This window comes from Danio rerio, chromosome 2 (assembly GCF_052040795.2).
Source record: "Danio rerio strain M-AB ecotype USA chromosome 2, GRCz13ab, whole genome shotgun sequence".
Classification (NCBI taxonomy): domain Eukaryota; kingdom Metazoa; phylum Chordata; class Actinopteri; order Cypriniformes; family Danionidae; genus Danio; species Danio rerio.
Window position 1 is genome coordinate 58194614 of NC_141022.1, and position 14680 is coordinate 58209293.

General features: G+C 36.6%; 1 protein-coding gene and 1 long non-coding RNA gene across 8 annotated transcripts in view; one reads left to right on the forward strand and one right to left on the reverse strand.

The window, feature by feature from the left end:
• The window catches only part of LOC147846549 (uncharacterized), a 1651758-nt gene extending 1645850 nt beyond the window's left edge, over positions 1-5908 (reverse strand). The window contains exon 1 of the long non-coding RNA XR_015479083.1: positions 5409-5908. This is a non-coding gene — a long non-coding RNA (uncharacterized LOC147846549). The remainder of the gene's footprint in view (positions 1-5408) is intronic.
• The window catches only part of ankrd12 (ankyrin repeat domain 12), a 100124-nt gene that overhangs the window by 16139 nt on the left and 69305 nt on the right, over positions 1-14680 (forward strand).

The window sequence follows — 14680 nt, forward strand, 5'->3', positions numbered from 1 at the left end:
TCTTTTGATTCTCAACTCGTTTGTTTATTACACAAATGTTGGTTGACATGAATAATCACTAAACCCCGCGTTTTGACACCTATTTGACCATTAAAGCGCTCACGTTAAGATGACTTTAGATGTGTGTGCTGACTGCGCTCTGCTCGTCTCAGTGTGCGAGTAAGACCGAATGCTGACTGCATGCTTCAATTCTGTGTGTGCGCGCGGCACACAGAAGCATGCGGTCTTTCGCACTTTTAAGAGCAACACGTGTACAACTGGAAAGGGGGCGGTAAATGATGCAATAATCGTTTATCTCGATTAATGATTTTCATAATCGTTGGAAGGCATAATCGAAATCAAAATCGGATTTTCGATTAATTGCACAGCCCTACTGCAACATGTATTTATGTTAATGTCAAATGTAGCAGCTTTCTTAAAAAATAATTAGTAGTGTAACAATTAATTTCTTCCATCTAAGAAGACTATTTAAGTTACACTGATCATAGACATTTCCAGTTAGTATCTATAGAACATCGTGTAAAGCTTGTCAGACTTGGCAACAGTAACCGGGGGTGGTGAAAGATCAATAGGGTCTTTTACTTTTCAGAGTCTTAGCAGCTTTGACTGGCGGTTTGTTTGTCTTAAAGTCCAGTTCGTGCTGCTGAATGCAGTTGATTGGTTTCTCGAAGGCTTTCAGTCAACAGGTTCTGTGTTTGCTGGTCTGTACACACGTCCTGTCAGGAAGTAGAGTGACTTGCTCCTCACGCTCAAGACACGGACAGCCCGCATACACTTTGGGCCAACATTATTTGTTTTTGAAACCACTGTTGTATTTTCTTGCAAAGCCCTAGCAGGATGTGATGTAATGGCCCATGTTTTTTTTACATACGAGTATGGCATGCTTATGATTCATCTAAAATATACAGTGATTGACTATTTATTTATTTTTTTTCATTATTGTTATTCAAGTATGCAATAAAGTTAGTTTTGCATTTTCTCAAATGATGTTTTCCATTTTCCAAATGGTTAATGGTTAAATAAAAGCGGGTCAGTGAGTCAATTGATAATTGTATTTAATGCATCAATATTGACATCATTTTAAAATTCAGTGTTGTTTGACTGTAGATTTAACGCTAATTAACCATATTACTCGAGTATATGTATAAAACTTAAAGTATCTTCTAAAATTGGAACAATTGTGTATTTTTGGCAAGTACAGTTTTGCAGAAAAGAAGTTGTACCATTTTAAATGATTGACATGGTGTGATTTTTAGATGGATAGTTTTAATACACTGCATTGTATTTATGTTGTGAGGATAAAAAATGCTCATAAATGCACAATGCACTATTTATTTACAATACCAAACCAGAAAAGATTGGGACACTATGGAAAAAGCAAATTAAATAAAGTAGTGATTTCCAAATTTACTTTGACTTGTATTTCATTGCAGACAATATGAACACAACATATTTCATGTTTTGTCTGGTTAACTTAATTTCTTTTGTAAATATACATTCTTTCTTGTCATTCACACCTGCAACATGTAACAAAATATTTGGGACAGGAGCAGTTAAGGGCTAGTAATCAGGTAAACTGGTTAAATAATGATGTGATTTGAAATAAGTGATGTCAGCAAATGGGTCAAGAAAGGTGCTGAGACATAATACGGTACTCCCAGGTACAGACGTCCAGTCTACACGCTGGAATACACCAAGCAGCAACCTCCCGCTCTCCCTCAGGAAGCCAATACGGAAGTAACTCAGGGTGCTTTTTTAGATTACCGGGAGATCATCACTCGTTTGCGGGCATCCGGAGACTCGCGAAACTTCCCGCCCTACTCATAATTCTCTCTTTATATAGCCGTAAGCCTATTACATATCCATAAAACACTGATATAACCGCGCTCGGATCGGATCGCTTTCTCACTGCAATCGAACCGCTCCAGGGTTCGTTTCAATCGAGCCGAGACCACCTCATTCAAGGGATCTCGGAGCGATTACTTTGGCGCGGAACAGAGCGCGATTGCCCTGTTCACATATGCCAATCGAACCACGCTAACTGGGCAAACGAGATGCGTTCCGAAACAAAAGTGTAGGTGTGAAAGCACCCTAAAACTGCAATTCATGGGAAATTCCGCTAGTCCTGGCCGCTCCTGGCTCCAAAACAGAGCAAATTTCAATTGAGCCCACTGTTAGAATGGCCAACTTTACAGCAGAAAAAAAGGTGTTTACAGCCTGGTACAAAAAAAGATTTTGGTTAATACAGCTAATATTACCCTTCATGACAACTCTGAGGGGGTGAATCTTTTTATAACTCATCCGTTTCCTTTATATTAAGTTATATTAAGTTTGCATAATTAAGGGCGTGGTCATTTGAGTGACAGCTAGGTCTCGCTGGTCGCCGTCACGTCACCTCAGCTGAATCCTGCAGATTAGCCACTGAACTCGGCATATTTATCGTATTTCTGTGTTGTTTTATGTGGCTTTACACAGTCAACTGCCTTTTGGACTTGTTTCCTACAATTATTAGATGGCATGGCATGCTGAGTGCACTTAATTGTGCTCAAAAACCATTCACGTGGCCTCCGTTTCCCATGTGAGTAAAGTTATATACTTATATACCATCTCTATACATGTATTTGTTTTATTTAAGATCATTTATCATTTATATTTATATTTAGAGCTGTAATGCACTCCAGAAACTGACAGATTGATTAGCTGTGGGCTCTAGAACAGTCATCTGAAGCGTTGTCATACAGTGTTATGCTGGATTTCATCAATAGTCTTACATTAACTAACACAAACTATATCTGAAGTGTTTGGAAGTAATTCGCGTTTTCCTCTTGTTGGAAAACGTCATAAGAACAATGTTTAGTGGCTCAATGTATTACAGCAGGGTTTTTAAAGTCTAAACACTTTATTGATATAGTATACAACCAAGCACAAGTGGTCAGAATACAAACGAGTCACAGGTGATAGTATTAACCGTGAGCCAGGTCCAAGCAAAATGCCAGCAGGTGTCTGAAGCTCCGCTCACTCTCTGCCTCTTTGCCCTTGTTTGGTATCCCGCCGTGAGTGTGATGACGCGCGAACAAAATGGCGATGGTTGGCCACGCCTACTTGTGGCTTTTTTTGCTCTCTTTAGAAACCTATGGGTGACGTCACGGACACTACGTCCATATATTTTACAGTCTATGGAATACACGCTAAGATCTCATGGCCGTGACGCAGCTTCAAAAATTTGTTTCAAACCGGAAGTACGAATTTGCTCGAAATAACGCAAAAACAACCAATTTTCACTTTTTAGTGAGATATGTGTGTCATAATAGTGTTTTTAGCAGTGTGGGACACATATACGACTGTCAACAGCTCAAAACATGTGTTTTGGTGTTTAGTGACTTTAAATGTGCCCTGCACTTGCGTTGTTTCAGCTAACTGACTATTCATTATTCAAGGTGTACATTTTCATCAAGATGATCGTTTACAGTGTGTTTGTTGCAGTATGTTGCTAAAATATTCCCCGTCGGATATTCTAATCACATTATTTATGCTTCAGCAAAGTGAATCAGTGCTGATTTAATCTGCTTTTAACATGTAAAATGTGTTGTTGTTCTCCAAAATGTCATGCTGGCAGTGTATAGCAAATGTAGCATCAAGTTGTAAAACTCGATCGCTTTGGTTAAATGTAGGGTTTCCACAACCTTTGTGAACGAGCTTTCAAACAATGGTCAGGGTATCTCACAGTGTCATGACACTTGAGATGAGATGGTCTGCATCCTCGTGCTCTTCACTCGATTGTCTGGAGAATTTGAGACGTTCTTGTGTTCTCCATTGTTCTCTAACATACATCACCTTACCTACTCGTCCATTCAAAGCCTTGCTTTGCTGACACCATACTGAATCCCATTACAGCACACTGCAATGCTTTAGTTTACACCATCACAACACAAAGACCTCTAGACTTAATTATGTTAAAATCACCTGTCATGTTTCACTTTATTCCTGTTGATTATGGTATTGTTGTTTTAGGTGAGGTAGGGCTGTTCAGTTTTCATTTAGATTTTTGTCCTCTAATCCTGTGTCCACATCAGATGTGGCATACGCAAATGAAACATGCTATTCGCGTGAACATAGAGTTTACGTGCTTCATTCGCGCATCAAATTTGCTTAACAATAGATGCGGATTTGCGTCATGAGCAGGGCATCTGTCTGCCCGGTGACTCTTGCTTGCTAAATAACAGTGATTTTAATGAGATAGTAGCTGTGCTTTATGTGCTTTAGGAAGGCTGAAAAACAGCGTAGGTTTGTTCTGCAACATGTCTGAGTCTATTAGATCCTTTCAGAGGTGCACCCAGCTTCATCAACTCCTCCAGAAATTATATTTGGATGATTGAGGCTTTCAGTGGTGCTTCTGACTAAACCGAGCCCAGTTTGATGAGCTGTTGTCTGGTGATTTCTCTTCGGGACACCAACAACAGGTGCTACATCATAATCCGGCATCATAATCTAAGCGATTTGTGCGATATGCACGTAAAGCACATCAAATGCACAGAATCCGCGCGAATTGCACCGCAGGATGTCAATTCATGTCTTTGCATTGACTTGGTATGTAACATTTTAAATGCTCCAACTACTGTGCACAATTTTACTGCGTGTGTGTTTGCTGGACAGTCTTTCACTGACACTTGCAGTAGAAGCCCCTATTTCACTGCGATTGAGAGAATGAAAGTAAACTCCATTTCTCTCTCTCTCTCTGTGGCCCATTTGTCCTGCTGGCGTGACTTCTCCTCTCGGCTGTTACAGCGATACTTCTGGATACAGACACAAGCACGTCTGCAGAGTTTTCTCCACCACGTCTATTATGGATCAGCTGTAATCGCTGCTGTCGTTTATCAGTGCCAATCACCTGTGAAGAGTGCCAGTGCGCAAGAGCCAATCGCAGCACTTTTTGTTGAGCGTGTGACCAATCAAAGGTGTGTAAGGACTTGCTAGACAAGGCTCAGAAAGCGAGCAGGATATTTGTATTTGTTATAAATGCTTGTGTTGTTTAAAGGTACAGTTCATATATCTGACTGTTTGTATTAAAGGACAAAATTGTATTATAAATAGTATATAAATATATTTATACATTTAAATATAACAATTGCTGCTGTAAGGAAAACTGTGTATGAAAAGCATCGTCAATGCATTGTGATGTATTGAGAAATCGAATTGAACTGAATCGATGGCATGATAAACATAACCGAACCATGAGACCGGTGTAGGTTCACAGCTCTAATAATGATTTTGCTTATTATTGTTATTATTGTTATTATTATTATTATTATTATTAATTTTATTTTTTACCGTATTTATAGAAGTTTTAATAAAAACACAATAGTGTACATCATTTATATATGTTAACAAAATTATCTCAATGTTATTACCTTATACTAAGTAGAACATGTATTAAAATACTAGCAGACAATACAGCAATTTTACAGCACCATCAATAAAAAGAAAAAAAAATTCAGCCAGACTAATGGACTAAGAAACAAAATAGAATGACACGTAAAAAGGAAGGAGAAAAAAAATATTTCCAAAAAAAAAAATACAAAAACATTACTAACCTGTACATCTAAGGAAGGGGTCCCATATTTTGTCATTCAACTTCTGTTTGCCGAATCTAGAAAAACGTAACCTTTCCAACTTGAGGGCAGAAACCATTTCAACTAACCATTTAAATAAAATTTTAGGTGACGTGGATTTCCACTTTATCAGCACTGTGCTTATCATTAATTAAACAAAAATACAGGGACAAAATCTTTAATTAAATCAATCAAAAGAAAGTTCTGTCTGAAAGTCTCATGTCCCATTCATAAATATTTTAAGTAATCTTTTCTTTGTCTGATATTTTCCTAGTTGTGGTTGCCCAAAAATGTTTCCGTAAAAAAAGCAAAAACCCTGTAGTGTGAATTGGTTGTAATGGATATTGAATGTTTTTATTGAAACCTTCAATGCTTTTGTTTTTTTAAAAGTGTAGATATATCTGACTATTCTCCAATAAATATTCTGCTGTTTTTGTTTAATAGAGCGTAATTATTATTGTTAGACTATATGGGCAGCTTCAAAGCAAACAGGTTATGCTCTTTTAATTTCAGCAAGGCTAGTCAAACCTTTATTGGATTTCTGACTCTTGAAATTTAAATGAGTAACGGGGGATTTGCTTCTTTTAGGCTAACATTTAATTAAATACGCTGAGCTATTTTCAGTAATCAACCTGTGAAGCACGTCTGTGGTGTTTTACTGATCACCACTAACAGAAATTCAAACATAATAATAACGATAATATGATAATAATCATAATAACGATAGTCAAGCAGTAGGTGGCTCAGTGGTTAGCACTTTTTCTTCACAGCAAGAAGGTCGCTGGTTCGAGTCCCGGCTGAACCAGTTAACATTTCTATGTGGAGTCTGCATGTTCTCCACATGTTGGCGTGGGTTTTCTCCAGGTGCTCCGCTTTCCCCCACAATGCAAACACCAAAGAAAGAGGGCGTTGACGCTGAAGTCCCGTGTGAATCAGATGTTATCGTTTAGCAGGCAATCACAAATTTTGATGAATGGCAAATTAAGTTGAATATAAATTTGTATGTGCAGGCCTGGTGTAAAATAAATATCACACACTCCTTATTTCGATTTTTTGGATCAATAATATTAGTGCACTAGTTTGTGTGCAGATCTCTGAAGTTATACATCTGACACCACTGTTCATGCAGTGCAACCTTGGCGGGATAATGAAGGCTTGTGAGAAAGGCATACATGAAAAACCAGTTTGGTCACTTTGGTAAGCTCATGTCGGTCTTTTCAAACGTTGCCGAAGCCTGAGATTCAGATTTTGGCAGCATTTTGATTGTAATTTGGGAAATGTGTTGCCTGGTCCTGTCTTTTTCAGCATGACTGTACTTTCCAATAGGATGCCAAAGTTTATTGTTTGCTCTGTCGAGTGAGTGTTGGATCATGCGGGGTTCATGTGAAGTAAAACCAACCTACCAAATACAGGAACAAGAAAGCTACTCTGACTTCAGCGCGTGCATTAGCTTTTGAGTTTGTGCCAAAAGAAGGCAGAGCTTTCAGTTTGCACAACATGTGCTCGACTTGTGTGTCAAACGGCCTGTGCTGTTGTCGTACTCTTTATATGAGCAGAGAGACGGTGGTGGTCATGGGTTTGTTGAGCACAGGCTGCAGTAATGCTACACAGCAGCCTGTCTCACAAATCACTACAAAATGTTAGCTTAAAGTTTGTTCTTGAAGATTCTAGTCAACCTGCTCATTCTTTATTACTACTATATGTGTTTCAGTAATGCTGTGTCATGATGACTCCCCAACGCATTTATTTTTGCTTTACTTTGTATGAATTATTATTATTATTATTCAAATTAAATTGATGCAAAAATTACTAAGAAAAATAACAACAACAACAATAATAATAATTATTATTATTTACTGTATTATTGTTATTATTATTATTATTATTATTATTAGCATTATTATTATTAATAATATTATTATTATTATTATTAGCAGTATTATTATTATTATTATTATTATTATTTTTAACAACAACAATAATAATGATACTTATTATTATTATTATTATTATTATTATTATTATTATTATTGTTGTAGTTATTAATAATAATAATTATATTAATTTAGAAATGACATTAATGGGTAAATGCCTGGCTTATATATTTTTTTAATATGGCCAGAAACCTACATATAATATTGATATATAATATGAAACTTGTATGTATGATATGGTATGTGTGGTATTTATATTCAGATTGTGAATGGGAAAACAATTATTTCTGCCATAATATTGCTTAGCGCTCAATAATAATAACAATAACTATTATTGTTGTTGTAGTTGATTATTATGATGATATTATTATTAATAATAATAATAATTATTATTATTTTATTATTAACCTATTAACATTATTATAATTATTAATAAGAAAAATTAGTATTGTTTTTTATAATAATAATAAATTAATAATAATAATAATATTAATTGCTGCTATTATTATTATTAATTTATAAAGGACGTTTCAGTTTGTCTGATGAAGAGCCGTGTGGCTCGAAACGTTACACGTTTTTTGTCAGTCTTTTTACTTTAATAAATTTGTATTTTTGGAGCTTTGGTGTTGCCGCCTTTGGATATTAATAAAAAAACTTTATTTTAGACATAATAATGCTTAGCGCTCAATAATAACACCTATTATTGTTGTTGTTGTTATTGTTATTAATATAAATTTTAATATTAATATGAAGTTATTATTATTATTATTAATAATAACGTTAGTAATAATAATAATGTAGTTGTTTTTGTTGTTGTTGTTATTAATAATAATTGTGGGCGGCGCAGTGGCACACTGGGTCGAGCCTCGACTGGGTTCGTTGGCATTTCTGTTTGGAGTTAGCATGTTCTCCACGTGTTTGCGTGGGTTTCCTCTGGGTGCTCCGGTTTCCCCCACAGTCCAAAGACATGCGTTATAGGTGAATTGGGTAGACTTAATTGTCCATAGTGTATGTGTGTGAAAGAGAGTGTATGGGTGTTTCCCAGTGGTAGTTTGCAGCTGAAGGCCATCTGCTTTGCAAAACATATGCTGGATAAGTTGGTGGTTTATTCTGCTGTGGGGATCTTTGATTAATAAAGGGACTAGAAAAGAAAATGAATGAATACATGAAAAATAACGGCTGCTATTATTATTATTATTATTAATAATTTAATAATTACTAGTATTGCTGTTGTTATAGTAATATAGAAATTCAATTTTTTATTTAGATGTGCCTACAAAATTAATTCCAAGTAATAAAGAGTGGACAACAAAATCACATCATCATACAATCCTATAAATATAAAAATATTGATGCACATTCAGACATTTAGAAACCCGTTCAGCCTATCGAATCCTTCAGGGCCTCGAGTGTGCTAGAATTTGAACAGCGTTTGGCTCGATATCAGAGCTGGGTGACGTTCACTCTTTCGCTCTCAGTGCCAGGGAAATGAATGCGATTGGATATGTGGATGAAAAGGGACCGAGAAGGCAGATGTGGATTTCTAACGTTCTTTTACCCATGATCCTGTTCTTAGTGTGGCAGAAATATGGGATTACTGTTTTAACTGAAGCTCAGAGGGAAGAGGAATAAAAGATTTGTCGCATTTGACGGACGGGTTTAAGTCAGACTGAAAAAGCTGGAGAAGTGAACGGAGGAGAAGAAACAGCTGACCTCGAGACAATCCCAGAGGCCTGTGCTGTTAGGAATGCCGTCTGTTTTGCTCATATTTAGGAACGGGATCGTTTAATGCGGTGCTTGTGCATGGTCGTTTATATATTTTGCTCTATTTTAATTGCTAGAGAAATGGGAAGAGCGCAAGTTTCCTCTGTCGAAACATTTTTTTTCTGTGTAAAATTCCCCTCTTGTTCATCAAAATGCTACATTCATTCATTCATTCATTTTCTTGTCGGCTTAGGGAAACATCCACACACACACTCATACACTACGGACAATTTAGCCTACCCAATTCACCTGTACCACATGTCTTTGGACTGTGGGGGAAACCGGAGCACCCGAAGGAAACCCACGCGAAGGCAGGGAGAACATGCAAACTCCACACAAAAACGCCAACTCAGCCGAGGTTCGAACCAGTGACCTTCTTGCTTTGAGGCGACAGCACTACCTACTGCGCCACTGCCTCGCCCTCTGATATATATATATATATATATATATATATATATATATATATTTGATTGTAATTTAACAATGCACCTTTTGTAAAGCTGTTTTGAAACAATAATTGTGAAAGCGCTAGACAAATATACTTGAATTGCATTGAATTGAATGTTTGCTATGCTAAGTGTTTGTTTTGCCTTATTGGGAGCTTGACTTCAAGGCAGAGTTGAATCTTTAACAGCTGAACCCTTCATTGGCCTGTTTATTGTTAAATTATTTGTTGTAGTGCGACCTTTTGACCTCTCTGACCCTGTCTAGACGTCTTCTGACAGCAGCTGTCAGTGCAGTAATGATGCTCGCTCTCATTGTATGTGCTTGAATAGTGCTTGTGCTCTTGTTCGCGTTGCCTTTTCAGGCCGCCATTGAAAGCCTTTACAAATGCATTTTCAGCCTGTGGTGGAACAATTAAAACGTATTCCAATTAAGTTATTATCGAATTCTCGTTCTGGCTGTTGTATTCTCAGTGGTCCGAAGGCTTGCTGCAATCCGGGTCATTCCCTTGAGGCTGGTTAATGCGGGATATCATCTCAGGACAAGTCTATTAAAGCGTCTGTGACTCACCCAAACTTCACCCCTGCCTTCAGCTGAGTCATTGGCTCGCTTTTTAAGCCTGTGTGAGAGTACGTTTGCATCTCTGAATAGATATATACATTAGGGCTGCATGATATTGGAAAAATCTGATTTTTTTTTTTACTGTAATATGAATATGAATTCATTAGATCAGGGGTGTCAAACTCAATTCCTGGAGGGCCGAAGCCCTGCACAGTTTAGTTCCAACCCTGCTCCAACACACTTACCTGTAGGTTTCAAACAAGCCTGAAGGACTCAATTAGTTTGATCAGGTGTGTTTAATTAGGGTTGGAACTAAACTGTGCAGAGCTGCGGCCCTTTTGGAACTGAGTTTGACACCTGTGCACTAGATGACTTGAGCTCTATTTGGAAAGATTTTGTTAACTTAGATGGACTGGGATGATCAAATCTTTTTCTATACAGTGCATCTGTATAAATGATAATAAATTACAAGCAAAACTAAATAAATAAACAGTGTTTTAGGGGTTTTAGGGGGAGTCTAACTGTACTCATGTACAGAAATTGATCAATCAAATGTAAAAAAAAAAAAACATGGGCTGCGTCCGGAACCGCCTACTACTCAATAGGTACAGCATTTGAATTTAAACGTACTACTCGGCCATTAGAAAAGTACGTTCTATACAGTATGAATGTGAAAAGTATGAATGGAATTCGGACGTACTACATCCGCCATTTTGTCATGGTCACGTGACCTACCTGCGTCAATTGCGTCGCTTTACACCCATTCATGAATTCGCTCGCGGGGCATCATGGGATATTGCAGCATGCATGGGATGCGCATTCTAGAATCTCGCCGGAAGTAGTGGGTCATCCGGGTACTTCTCGCATACTGTTTTTCGAATTCTATGAATTCGGACATACTACTCGGCTCGCATACTGATTTTAGCGCACTATATAGTATGGAAGTATGCGGTTTCGGACACAGCGATGGTCCTCATTGTGTAAATAAAATGAAATCTTATAATATCTTTATCTTTTAATCTTTTATAATTGATCTAATCCTGCGATGTGACTATTGCAGATACACTCAGTGATATTGATGCTCAAATGATATATTGTTTTACCCTAATATACGCATTTATTTTCAGTGTCTTTAAGAAATCCATTGCAATTTTGAAGCATTTGCTATCAAATGATTTATTAGTCAGTTTTGTCCAGCTGGAAGAGTCTAAATTTCTTGCAATAATTAAAATGCAGGTGAGATATAGATTTAAAAAGGTGTTTTCTACTAAAAATATTTATCTTAGTAATTTAAATGGTAACACTTTACAACAATGGTCATTATTTACCTACATTAACTAAGAAGGTTTTATTTAACTTTACAATAATGGTCATTTTACACTTTACAATAATAATCATTGCTTTTATATAGGTTTTATTTGTTTTATTTTGTTTATTTAACAACAAGGACTGCAATGGAAACAAGCCTAGGTCTTTATTGTGTTTTTATCCTTAACTGGTTTTATTTTTAAATTGTATGGGATACTTTTATTTTTGTACAGCTTGTCTAAAATCTGTCAAATAAAATAAAATTCAAGAATGATCAATTTTGCACAGCATTTATTAATCATAGTTTAGCATTTACTAATATATTATTAAAAATAGGGCTGCGCAATTAATCGAAATAATCGTGATCTCTATTCGACCACTCTCACGATTTTATTTCAACTTTTCTACGATTCAGCCAATTATATTTTCAAGTTTGGGAAAAGAATAAAGGCAGTCACACAGGTATCCATATTATTTTATAAACGTTACTCAGCAACATGAACACCTCTAAATGGTGTTGAAAGAGTCACATACTGTATGTACAGGGTATAATTGACCAAAAAATGCCATTTCTGTCTTAATGTAATGATGTATTCACAGCCACTGAATCACACATGAGCTGATGCACTGTTTGTTTACTACCAAGAGGATGTACGTGTGCCCGCTGATGTAGTCTACTTTAGTGAACAGAACCTACATAGGCTGTGAATAACAGGTAATAAAGTTGTAAAGTTCAGTTTGTTGCACAAAGTGATCATTTGAGAGCTGCGCTGGAAGTATGATTTGTATGTATGTTAGTTTTTTCTCAAACTACAAAGTTTTGAAACTGGTAATCTTGGGACACACAGAACAAACTTATTGGCATCCAAAGACTTGTTAAATCACTTGGAGTTTCATTGAGATAGTTGTATATTTGGGGCTGGATGCTGGGCCATTTCGTCTTATCCAATATCTATTGGGAGGGTGCTATCGCAAATGGTCCTGTCCGACGAACGCCGCTCACTGTAACCTTAATTTTTCTGAATAACTGTGCTTATCACTGGGTGACAAGCTGGTATAATACACTGAAAGCATTATGTAAATAATATATATAATATGTAATCATTATAACTTTTCTCTAATACAACAACAAACTGTGTACCGCATCGGATGTCATTCCCTCGCTGTAAATACTAGCGTTCCCGGTTTTTTCTGCAACCTTGATGCGCGCACATCCTGAATGCTTACAAACTGGTAATTTGCTGATAGGTTCAAATATTCCTTTCCAGTTATCAAAGAAATATTTTGTTCCTTAATTATAGTTTTGTAAATATTAAATTGTTTTAAATTCAAAATTGTAACATACATCAGCGTAAATCCTTTGAATAATGGAAAAACTAATTCTGTAATATTAAAACCACATGGGTCTCCATTTTTTGCCATGACCCCCTTTTGGCTTAAACAAACTTATCCCTCAATTTTTTTCTAAACTTTTTAACAAAACCTTTTCTGCTTTTTTAATTTCTAGCCAAGAATTATTGTCCGGTAAAGTCTAGATCGGATACGCGGCCGGCCGGAAGTGCGATATGCACTTATTATAGCAACATTTTTTTATATAACACTGTATAACAATAATTAATATTTTACAGTACTGTGACGGGTTTAGAGTTGGGGTGGGAGTAGGTGTTAAAAAAATAAAATTTATTGGGTAATTTAATATATAGCATAAGTAATACTCAGCACAGCTACAATTTTTACCTTACTGTGACTGTTGGGTTTGGGGGGGGGGGGTTGGGGTGGTAGACGTTAATAAAATATAATAATGGTAAATTTAATAAATAATAGAAATAATTCTTGTTAACTTCCGGCCGCAAACATATCCCATCTAGCAACAACCTTATTGTCCATCTGGTTATCTGTATAAAGATGTCCGTACAGGTTGGCGCCAGTGGTGTACTGGTTAATGCGTCGACTCATGTACTCCGGTACTCGCACTGACCCCAGTTCGATTCCCACGCTTTCTTGTCAATTCTCTCTACTTTCCTATCCAATAAAGGTAAAAACACTGAAAAAAATATAAATAAAATAAATAAAAGTCTAAAAAAAAACAAAAAAAAACATGTGCTCCGCCAGCCACAATAATGTCACGCGCACCTAAAGCGAACTTTCGCAAACAAAGCGATGACATCACATTTGCCACACGCGCTCAAGCAAACTAGCAGTCACTTCAAGTATAAACCAGGTTTAACGCCGACTCAACACCCTAAATAAGAACAATAATCATACTTATTTTATTAAATACATTTTTTTTCTATTTTACACAAGTACTGTAGTAAACAATAACAATATATTAACATTAATACTTTAATTTTAATTTTGTTTAATTTTTATTGACTTTTATTCATTCATTCATTTTCTTTTCTGCTCAGTCCCTTCATTAATCTGGGGTCGCCACAGCGGAATGAACCGCCAACTTATCCAGGAAATGTTTTATGCAGCGGATGCCCTTCCAGCCTCAACCCAGCACTGGGAATGCTTACTTTGAGTTTAATTATAAATATTTCAATAATGTTTCTTTTAGTTATATTTAGTATTATTCAATAGTAGTGATAATACAAATAATGACATTTTAGTATAGACAAATAAAATTGCGAAACAAGCAGAGCACACCTGGAGTTTCTTCATTTATTTTTTATATCAAAGACCTGCAGCACTGTCATCAGGCTTTTTTATTTTTTTCCCTCGTGAGTTTTACTATTATTGTAAATCGTAAGTGGGGTCATTAAGGACCCACAATTGCAGACAAAATTGTTCAATTCCGATTCTCTTCCCTAATGCCGCTCGGCCGTCTCTGTTTCTGTCCGTCTGATCCTCTCTGTGCAGTTGGACATGTAATCAGCCTGAGCACTAGTAGGAAGCTGATTATAACCACACAACCACAGCAAGACTAACACACATCTACTGGCCTGTGCCCTAATCTCTCTCTCTCTATCTCTCTCTCTCTCTCTCTCTCTCTCTGTATTGCTTTTTTTTTCCCCCCGTCATTCCAGTTTCCACCTCCCTTCAGCACCCCCCCCCAGC